The sequence below is a fragment of the Camellia sinensis genome, chromosome 14 (genome assembly GCF_055761805.1).
Source record: "Camellia sinensis isolate YWXY chromosome 14, ASM5576180v1, whole genome shotgun sequence".
Taxonomy (NCBI): Eukaryota; Viridiplantae; Streptophyta; class Magnoliopsida; order Ericales; family Theaceae; genus Camellia; species Camellia sinensis.
Window position 1 is genome coordinate 139,023,722 of NC_138974.1, and position 11,991 is coordinate 139,035,712.

Here is an 11,991-nt window from a genome sequence, read left to right on the forward strand (position 1 = left end):
ATTAAGTAGGTACTAATAGTAACACTCTTTTTTTAATTGATAAAACATGTTAACTTACTTTGTTAAGAAGATGAGAGACAAAATTATTACGAAAATGTGTTGCAATATTTTATTTATTGAGAATACTTCAAGTATAACACCATACCAACAGGAATGAGTTTCTCTTTAGGGTTTGTTTGGGATGTAAGTTGGTTTTTTAACTTTTTAATTATTTTAGCTTGGGGCTAAAAAGTCTTGTTTGGAATAAATTTTTTGATTTTTCAACTTTTGTGAGAAAAAAAAAAAATAATTATAGATTGAATGTGATATTTTATCTTATTAAATTAAAAGCCTATTTTATCTTTTTATAATTAAAATAACTAAAAAAAAACTTAAAAACTTGACATGCCAAAGGAAGGGTCAGTAAGTTTTTTGACTTGTGACAGTCCCATTTCCTTTCTGTGAGCCTAGCCCGGGATAATTTATTTCCAATGTCTTTAAGAAACTAATTTTACTCAAAAATGAGTTCTCTCCATACTTCCGTACTCCTGTTATGTGCCTACCTCGCCGTTTGACAAGTTTGACATGTCTTGAAAAAGATAAAAGGTCAAAAAGTTACTATCCTATTTAAGTTATATTATCTTGTTTAAGTCACATCACCTCTCTAACACATCACTTCAAACTCAACCCAAACCCAACCCAACCCATATTTTATAAAAAGTCAAAAAAATGCACTTATTTAGATCACCTCAAACAATAACTTTTTTTTAGTTGACTTTGATGAGCTAGAACTTGTTTAGCTTGAAATTAAAAAGTATGCTTGGTTTAATTTTTTTTTTTAATTTTTTTAACTTTTGTGAAAAAAAATTAAAATAGTTATAATTTGGATGTTATATTTTATTTTATTGATGTCTATTTTGTCTTTTATACTTTTTTTAACCCAACTAAATTACCCAAACAAAGGCTAAATCTAGACACACATAAATGATATGAACTGTTTAACTCGTAAGACTCACAGTAAAAGTTATTCATACAAAAAATATACATCATCGGACAACTAAAAAACACAGTAATAAATTGCATATTATTTTATAAAATAAATGATTCAAATTTACAATCATATTTATCATTCATTTTATAAAAAAATAAAATATGATTTGTATATGATGAAGTTGATTTTTTAGAGATAGGCGGTTCAAATTATTTGTGTGTACTTGGGTCAGAGCCCCCAAGAGGAAATATGAAAAGGTATGAAGAGTTGAATGCATAGAGAGGAGCTAATCACTCAATTTGATTTGGTGTCTTCAAAAATAATTTTGTAAGTTTTCGATCCGTATTTTTTTTTTTTTGAAAACAAATTTAACATTTAAATCTAAATTTTGTAATTTCTAGATCCATTTAACGATACACTCAAACAATATAAAAATCTTTAAAAACTTTATTGAATATAATAAAATATGAAAATATACTTTCTTTTTTTTTGTATTCAATAAATTTTTGAAAGATGTTTGCATAAATTTCATACTTTTGAAGTATATCTAAATTAGCAAAATCTAAAAATTAAAAATAATTATAAAAATGTTAGAAAAAATCAAAAACTCCCAACCAAAATGAATGAATCTTTTCTTCTTTTTTTTTAAAAATAAATACAACTCTTTGTTAAACCTCAAGAGCTTTTGTACTTGCATCCCCACCAGCAGCTTCACTGTTGAACCCATTAAACCCATCATTATTACTTTTGAGTCCCTTCAAAACCCCAAATTTGGTGAAAACCCCCTCCCCCCAATCCCAAAGATGCAAAACGACATAAGTCCCAATCCCAGCAATCAAACCATAAGCAATCGAGTATGTCAATGGCATCAAAATCATCGTCACGAAAGCCGGTATCGCCTCCCTCATATCGTCCCACTCGATCTCCACCACCGCCCTCATCATCAACACCTCCACCAGTATCAGCGGCGGCCCCACCGCCCACAGCGGAATCGAAGCCAACAACGGCGTAAAAAAAAACGCCAACATGAAATACGCCGCCACCGTGACGCTCGTCAAACCAGTCCTCCCTCCTTCTCTTATTCCCATTGACGATTCAATGAAGGCCGTCACTGGCGATGTTCCTAACAACGATCCCACAATGATTGATGAAGCGTCTGACATGAAAGCGAAGTATTGGCCCTCGAAATCGTCGTTTTCGTCTGTGAATCCCGCGAATTTGGCCAATGAATAGAGAGTACCGGTTGTGTCTAGAATGTCTACGTAGAGGAATGTGATTAGAGCTTCCCAGAAATACCCGTTTTTAATGCTTTTGAAGCTCAGTGCTCCCGCTGTATCTGTGATTTTGTGAATGTCGACCACCCTTTTGAAGTACTCGTAAGCGGAGTCTCCGGCAGGGGTGTTTGGGAATGTGGTCACGGTGGTGTTGCGAAACCACGACACGGTGGTGACGAAAATTATGCCGTATATCATCGCGCCTTTGATGTTTTTGACTAGACAGTAAGCGATGATGACGAAGCCAACTACTCCGAGCCATAATGTGGGGCTTTCCATGCGGTGGTGGAGGTAGAGTATGTCGCCGGACATGGCGGCGCCGGGGATAAGGGTGGCGTTGGTGAAAACAGGGGCGAGTGCTGCGCGAGAGGAGGTGGGGCAACCGCCGAGTGAGACCAGTGTGGAGGAGCTGTAAGCGATGAGTCCAATGCCTTGGTTGTTTTGTAAACCGATGAATGCGAGGAAGAGTCCGATTCCAGCGGAGGAGGAGATTCGGACTGGTTTTGGAATAAGTTTAGCAAGTTTGTTCGCAACCCAATTGACGAAATGAAGAGGAAGATCAACCCTTTGGTGAACACGGCTGCGAGAGCTCCCTTATAGGAGATATGGCCAGAGCCATGAAAACACACTAGAGTGTAAGCTGTTGTTCAAATTTTGAAATTAAATAAATAGATTTATGAATAAATCATATTATATATATATACTAAGAACACATGCTAATAATTACAACCAAATTTTAACAGAAATACAGAAAAACAATAAAAGGGTAAAGAGACGAAACCGAAGCCTACACGGAACTAGTTTCCTTAAAATAGATTTCGCCGCCTCACTGGTCGAGTGCTTGAGGAATCCCGGCGTCTGTCTCCTAGGATACGACGGTCAAAACCAGCTACGACAGAAGCACTATCTGTCTAGCTTAGCGAACAAAACAGTGGCAGCACTCTCTCATTGTAGGAACTTTCAGGCAAACTGACTTGTGAAATGGAAGTAAAAATTTCTGTGTTTTGAGACTTGACAGGAGTTATACATGTATAGGGGAGAGAGGAAGAGCCTCCAGCCTTTATGGCTGTTCATAATGCACCATTAACCTCTGCAATAAAGGCAGGAGTTACAAACCCCATTAATGCAGGAGTTACAAACCCCATTAATGCAGGAGTTACAAACTTCATTACCTTTTTTCCATGAAGCTAACTTCATGAGGTAATTTCTCATTCAAATTTTAATGGTTTTTGGCCATTCTATCTATGGTGTAAAGATCTCAATGCAAAGTATCTAGACCCACTTGGACCCAACACAATAGATGGTTGGGACCCACTTTAATCTTTAATTAAAGTCACCACACTTTAATATTAAATTAAAGTCCCCAAAAATCATTTTTTCCAACAATCCCCCACATGAATAAAAATTGACCGAATGACGCAACAAACGAACACCGTTCAACAATAATGACTCGGAGAGAGAGTACAATGGACTAACCCCGACATCAGAGAAGGTAGCTTTTGGCTTTGAACCTCTCCCAGTGAAAACCTATCGAGTTTACTGGCTGATCAGTGAATATGACATCTTGAACTGCTCTGCCGTTTATGTAAACTGAGACAATAGATCTCACACGGGAATTACTCCTACCACCATTCTGTTCTCACTGGTGTGCCCTGTGTGGCCCTGGACACTAGCCTGGTTCAGCGAGTGGTTTCAAAGAATCTTGGCCTCCCAATTCTTCTAGAAGCGGCCTCACTTCACACTCACATAGGTGACTCTACTTGAGTATCCTGCTATACTCAGCTCAATAGCTTAATACACTAGAGTCATTAAAAGCTCAGCTTAACCTCTACACTTGCAGGTATCACTGATAGAAGGAATGGCTGGAGGTTTAACCTCCTCAGTGACATACCACCGTTACACGCAATTAGGTTGTCCCATTGAACCTAGATCTTGGGATCTCCAGTCAACTAGGTTGGGTTTCCATTCCGGTAACTTCCAAAGGCCTCAACCCCATTCCTTTTGACGACGTTTCGACTAACACTCGATTTAACCCTTTGGTTAGCGGATCCGCAATGTTGTCCTTAGACTTTACATAGTCTATAGAGACAACTCCATTCGAGAGTAGTTGTCGTATGGAATTATGTTTACGACGGATATGTCTAGACTTTCCATTATACATATTACTCTGTGCCCTACCAATTGCAGATTGACTATCACAATGAATACAAATAGCAGGCACAGGTTTGGACCAACTTGGAATATCTTCAAGGAAATGGCAAAGCCATTTAGCTTCTTCCATTGCTTTATCCAAAGCAATAAACTCTGATTCCATCGTTGATCTAGATATACACGTTTGTTTGGAAGATTTCCAAGACACCGCTGCTCCACCAAAAGTGAACACATATCCACTAGTGGACTTTGAGTCCTTTATATCTGATATCCAATTTGCGTCACTATAGCCTTCAAGCACCGCTGGATATCGAGTATAATGCAGCCCATAATCCCGAGTGTAGCGTAAATACCTTAACACCCGCACAATACCCTTCCAATGAGAAGCATCAGGATTACTTGTGTATCTACTAAGCCTGCTAACCGAGTAGGCTATATCCGGCCTAGTACAACTCATCAGATACATTAAACTTCCAATTACCCGAGAATATTCTAACTGCGAGACACTTTCATTATTATTCTTGGTAAAATGTAGACTTAAGTCTACAGGTGTCGATGACACACTCGTATCTGATCCACTAAACTTCTCAAGTATCTTATCAACATAATGAGATTGAGATAGTACAATTCCGTCAGAGATTCTGGTAATCTTAATTTCCAGAATAACATCTGCAATGCCCATATCCTTCATGTCAAACTTAGAGTTTAACAACTTCTTGGTAGTTTTGATCATTTCATCGTTACTACCTATAATGAGCATATCATCAACATATAGACACAAAATGACATAACCTCTGTCAGTGTCTTTGACATAAACACACTTGTCACATTCGTTGATTCTAAACCCATTTGACAACATTGCGTTGTCAAACTTCTCATGCCATTGTTTAGGCGCTTGCTTCAAACCATACAAAGATTTGACAAGTTTACAAACTTTCCTGCTTTGCCCTAGAGCTGAAAATCCTTTAGGTTGCTCTATGTAGATTTCTTTATTTAAATCTCCATTTAAGAAAGCTGTCTTTACATCCATCTGGTGAATTTCTAGATTGCGCAAAGCAGCAATCGCAATCACCATCCGAATGGATGTTATCCTAGTAACAGGTGAGTACGTATCAAAGTAATTCAGGCCTTCTCGTTGCCTGTACCCTTTGATAACGAGCATCGCCTTATACTTGTCAATAGACCCATCGGCCTTCATCTTTCTTTTAAAAATCCATTTGCAGCCTAAAGGCTTACAACCTGGAGGTAAATCTACCAACTCCCAGGTGTGGTTCTGTAAGATGGAGTCAATCTCACTTTTGATCGCTTCTTTCCATAATGGACTCTCAGGAGAAGTCACAGCTTCGTGGAAAGTTTGAGGTTCGTTCTCAACCATATAAGTTAAGAAGTCTGGACCAAAAGATTTGGATATCCTAGCCTTTTTACTCCTTCTGGGCTCATCTAAAACCTCAATTTGATCATCACCTGAATCATCAATATGATCATCCTCACTAGCAAGCTCATCAAATTTCTCCAAAGACCTTGGAACCCTTTCATGGGTTCGGCAAGGAAAAATGTCTTCAAAGAAACATGCATTCCTTGACTCCATAATGGTATTCCTGTGTATGTCTGGAATTTCAGACTTATGTACAAGAAATCGATATGCACTACTATTATGTGCATAACCAATGAATATACAATCCACGGATTTCGGGCCTATCCTAACCCGTTTGGGTATAGGAATTGCCACTTTTGCAAGACACCCCCACATTCGTAAGAATTTATACGAAGGCTTAACGCCTTTCCATAACTCATATGTCGTCTTGTCCACATTCTTCCGGGGTACTTTATTCAGAATGTAATTTGCAGAGAGAATTGCTTCCCCCCACATGTTCTGTGGCAATCCAGAACTTATCAACATTGCATTCATCATTTCCTTTAGCGTCCTATTCTTCCGTTCAGCAACCCCATTTGATTGAGGAGAATAAGGTGCCGTGGTTTGGTGGATAATCCCGGATTGAGCACAAATCTCAATAAACGGTGATTCATACTCACCACCACGATCACTTCTGAAAGCCTTAATCTTGCGGCCTACTTGATTCTCAACTTCATTCTTATAAAGAACAAACTTGTCAATCGCCTCATCTTTGCTTTTGAGCAAATAGACATAACAATACTTAGTGCAATCATCAACAAAAGTGATGAAGTACTTATTGCCACCACGTGATTGTATAAATTTTAAGTCACACACATCACTATGCACTAAATCCAACGGTTCTGAATTTCTTTCAATAGAATGAAACGAAGATCTTGTCAACTTCGCTTCAACACAAGTTTCACACTTGTGTTCCGGATTAATCTTAAAAGATGGTATGTGATCTAACTTGATTAATCTACGTAAAGATTCAAAGTTCACATGTCCTATTCTACCATGCCACAAATTGGAAGACTCAAGCATGTAAACAGAAGAAGATGCATCTTTATTCATCTTTGGGATAATAGTCATTACATTGAGTTTAAACATACCCCCCAACATATAACCCTTACCCACATACATTCCGCTCTTGGTCAAAACGACCTTGTCGGACTCAAAAACAATGCGAAAACCATGTTTGCTGAGAAAAGACCCTGAGACAAGATTCTTACGAATGTTCGGAACATACAGGACTTCGTTCAAGGTCAGCTCTTTTCCTGACGTCAACTTCAGGACCACCTTTCCTTTCCCCTCAACAATCGAGGTAGTAGAGTTTCTCATAAACAACTTCTCACCGTTTGTAACCGGTTCGAAAGTTGTAAACAGCTTTTTCTCGGAGCAGATGTGGCGTGTAGCCCCAGTATCAATCCACCATTCTCTTGGGTTTGAACCTACCAGATTCACCTCAGAGACAACGGCAGACAAGTGCATATCATCCTTCTCATGGGAGTGCTCTTATAAATCTGCCATATGAGCACGAGGTTTAGTCTTGTATGACTTCTTCTGCTTGTGGCAGTCACTAGCCCGATGCCCATTGCTACCACAGTTATAGCACTTCCCAAAAAACCGATTACTTGGTTCCGGTGGCTTGTAAGCCGGCTTCTTTGCAACACCACCTCTAGGCCCCAACTTAGAGGGCTTCTTTCTTATTCCAGAAGATTTGCCATGTTCAATGACATTGGCTTTTATTGAGGAGGTACTCCCTCCTTTCTTTCTATTATCCTCCTCAATCCAGAGTCGGACCACCAGCTCTTCAACTGACATTTCCTTGCGCTTGTGCTTCAAGTAGTTCTTGAAATCCTTCCAACCATTGGGAAGTTTCTCAATGATCACAGCAACTTGGAATGACTCGTTCAAAGGCATTCCTTCAGCATGAATTTCATGCAAGATCACTTGAAACTCCTGGACTTGACTTATCACAGTTTTAGAGTCTACCATTTTAAAATCAAGGAACCGGCCAACCACAAATTTCTTTGCCCCGGCATCCTCAGTCTTATACTTTTTGTCCAGAGATTCCCATAACTCTTTTGCTGAGCTCTTGGGACAAAACACACTATAGAGTGAGTCTGCCAAGCTGTTGAACACATAGTTCCGGCAAAGATAGTCTGTCTGCTTCCATGTGTCAAGCGCCATGACTTTCTGCCTATCAGGCTCATTCTCTGCCACGGCTGGAGGATCCTCGCTCAGAACCTTTGCAAGGTTTAATGTGGTCAAGTAGAACAGCATCTTTTACTGCCATCTCTTGAAGTTCACCCCAGCAAATTTCTCTGGGCGCTCATGATGACTGAGCGGTCCTCCTGGAACAGCCGGAGTAACACCATGGTTGACCACAGAGGTCACAACAGTAGGGGTTGGCAACCCAGTTGCCCCGGGGTTCAGATCCCCAACAACATTAGCAGTAGCAGCAGCATCAGTGATAGTTGCCATTTCTGAACAAATAAAACCTCCTTTTTAGCCAAGGCTAAACACTTTGGTTTCTATTCCAGAAAACCAAACCAAAATCCAAACTTACAAGCAATTTAAACTTGCAAACAATTTAAAATTGCTACACCCAAATACATGCATATAAAATGCGTCTAATAAGCAAATAAAACTTGTTACTACAATTGGTAAACAAACCAACTAAATCTCAAGTAAAAAATTTCTTCAAACATAAAGAAAAATAACCAATCCAATTGAGGATTATAAGTAGTCCAAAAGCTTTTCCACGCATAGGTATTCCTATCTAACACAAACGTTAGTAGTCCAAACATTTTTGTTTTTACATCCTAAATTCTATTCATTTGGTTTTATATTTGTTTTGCGCATTGGTATCCCTACAAAGAAAGTTAGTAGCAAACCACAACAAAATACAAACAAATAATCTAAAAAATTAATTATAATAAATAATTGAAACCATCTAGCCAACTATTAATTATATAAGTAACCAACTAATATAAGGTACCAAAACAAAATACAATTTGTAACTTCAAAATTAAATTACAACTTTAAAATAGTTCAATACTCATGAGTCATGAATTAAATTAATTCATAATAAACATTTAAACTAATAACTCCAAATAGATAAGTCAAATTCAAAGTTAATGCACCCAATTAAATAATTCAGATTAATGCACCTAATTAAATAATTCGAATTAATGCACCTAATTAAATAACTCAGATTAATGCACCCAATTAGATAATTTAGATTAATCATGTACACAATTCATAAAACTCTATAACTCCAAATACATTAAATTATGTAATCTAGCCTAGAAAATAATAAGCATGTAACAAATTGAGACTAGAATAGAATTAGCATGTCAAAATTGCAACATCCATAAATTATATTTTATAACCTTAAAATTCATGCAAATCATGGTAGGGAAATGATGAACCATACGTATAAAACAAGATCATACTAATACAATTAAGTATGCAAATTATAATAGAGCATTCTAATTAAACTAAGCCATTAGAGAGTACCATTGCATAATTTACAATTATTGAAATAGTGAGCAATTCCGCAACAATTCCTAGTAACATTATACAAAGTTAACCTAATAGTCTATATAAATCTATTCGATCAATTTCATAGAAAAGATATATAAAATCTGTTTTAAGCTTGTTGTTCAAATTTTGAAATTAAATAAATAGATTTATGAAGAAATCATATTATATATATATACTAAGAACACATGCTAATAATTACAACCAAATTTCAACAGAAATACAGAAAAACAATAAAAGGGTAAAGAGACGAAACCGAAGCCTGCACGGAAGCAGTTTCCTTAAAACAGATTTCGCCGCCTCACTGGTCGAGTGCTTGAGGAATCCCGGCGTCTGTCTCCCAGGATACGACGGTCAAAACCAGCTACGGCAGAAGCACTATCTGTCTAGCTTAGCGAACAAAACAGTGGCAGCACTCTCTCACTGTAGGAACTTTCAGGCAAACTGACTTGTGAAATGGAAGTAAAAATTTCTGTGTTTTGAGACTTGACAGGAGTTATACATGTATAGGGAAGAGAGGAAGAGCCTCCAGCCTTTATGGCTGTTCATAATGCACCATTAACCTCTGCAATAAAGGCAGGAGTTACAAACCCCATTAATGCAGGAGTTACAAACTTCATTACCTTTTTTCCATGAAGCTAACTTCATGAGGTAATTTCTCATTCAAATTTCAATGGTGTTTGGCCATTCTATTTGTGGTGTAAAGATCTCAATGCAAAGTATCTAGACCCACTTGGACCCAACACAATAGATGGTTGGGACCCACTTTAATCTTTAATTAAAGTCACCACACTTTAATATTAAATTAAAGTCCCCAAAAATCATTTTTTCCAACATAAGCAAAGTAAGCATTGCTCCCCATACCAGGTGCGAGAGCTAGAGGAAGATTTGCCAATGTTCCCATGATTACACACCTGATGAGGGAGGAAGCAACGGTGGCGACGATGAGGTCTTTGCGGATTCAGCCTACGCAGGCGGAGTAGCCGGGATTGACCGAAGGGAACTTGCAGGACTTGTCGGGGATGATGAGGCGGTGGTTGGCGGCGGAGCAGTTGGCGGCCGAGATGGTGGGATCGGAGCAAAGGGGGATGCAGTCGGAGACGGAGCAGGTGACGCCGGAGTCGGAGAAGATGGAGGCGTTGACGGCGAGGATGTAGGCCATGGTGAGGAAGGTGGTGGTGCCGGTGCGGAGCTCCGTCGTGAAGGTGGTTTTGCGGTCGGCGAGCTTGAAGTGCTTTCCGACTCTGCTCTCTGCCATGAATGTGTTCAGTCTAGTGAGCCGTGAGCGCTTTGGTGTGCTACTCTCCATCTCCATCAGAGTTTGGATGTCAGAGAGAGAGACACAGAGAGAGGAGGGTGATGATGGGCTTGTTGTGGAGGGAGGGGTTAAATAGTGAAGAAGGAAGAGAGGAAGGGGATACTTATTTAGGTCATTTCAAACAATCTCTAAATTCTCTTGAACAATTTTTAAATCTTTTTTAATTTTTTTACCAAATAGGTACATGTATTAGATTTGGTAAAAAGTTAAGGTTTCCTTTGGTATAAATAGTTTGGATTAAAATAGTTACAAAAAAAATAAAATATGTTAAAAAATTAATAAGATAAAATGTCATATTCATATAATAATCATTTTATTTTTTCGTTTACAAATGTCAAAAAAATCAAAAAAACTCATCACAAACGAAAATTTTTAACCTTAATTTAAAAAAGTTAAAAAAATTAAAAAGCTAATACACATCCGTCAAAAAATCAATACACATCCCAAACAAAGTGTAAATCTCTTACCTTTTTGATTTTGAAAAAAATAAATTTGTATGTTAAAATTAGGCAATGCCATGGCTTAAAATTATAATTACAAATTTATTTTTACAAGGATCTTGTATAGGAGTGGATATAGGGTTAGCTGACCTATACAAACTGCCTCAGCCTATTCGAATCGCACATTTTTGGACAATTTTGAGGGCTATGTAAAGTCGGGTACAGGTCTAGTTTAGGCATAACTTGTGGGTCGCGGGTTTTACACAAATTGCCCGCACTTTATAATTTTTTTTCTTTATTTTAAATCTCCACCGTCGTATGCTATTCATTACCCTAGATTATAGCTTTTTTCTTGTAAACCTAAGTAGTAAAACTGGAGCTTTGCAAACTTTTAGATGTGTTTGGTTAGATGTTCAAACTATGATTCCATTATTTGGTTTCCGTATGATGTTTGTTTAGAGTTTTTAAAAGTTAATTCCACATCTACTTTTGAAAATTATTTCCAAGGCAGAAAAATTTAGGCTAACCAATCGTTCTCTTGGATGTCCGGCTGGTTGTCCTCCCAGACATCCGGCCGATTAACCGGTATAGTGTAATTTTTATTTTTATTTTTATTATTTTTTTAACAATTGACACTTGTTATTTTTTATATTTTAAATAAAAAAAAATTTGAAATTTTGAAATTTTTTTGAGTTTTGAATAGAATTTTTGGTTGTGTGTTTGGTTATGAGTTGTAAGTTTTTGTATCAAATATCATATGTCACATCAAAAATTCTCTACTCAATTCAAAACTCTTTTCAAAATTCATTCACCAAACAAATTTTTCACAGTCAAATTATAATTTCAAAACTCATAAACTCAAAATATAATTTTATTCTCAAATCATATTTAGAAAA

At 37.5% G+C, this 11,991-nt stretch overlaps 1 pseudogene; it reads right to left on the reverse strand.

Moving 5' to 3' along the window:
• Window positions 1-1,638: 1,638 nt before the first annotated feature.
• LOC145807335 (adenine/guanine permease AZG1 pseudogene) lies at window positions 1,639-10,646 on the reverse strand (annotated as a pseudogene).
• Between the last annotated feature and the right edge of the window lie 1,345 nt (window positions 10,647-11,991).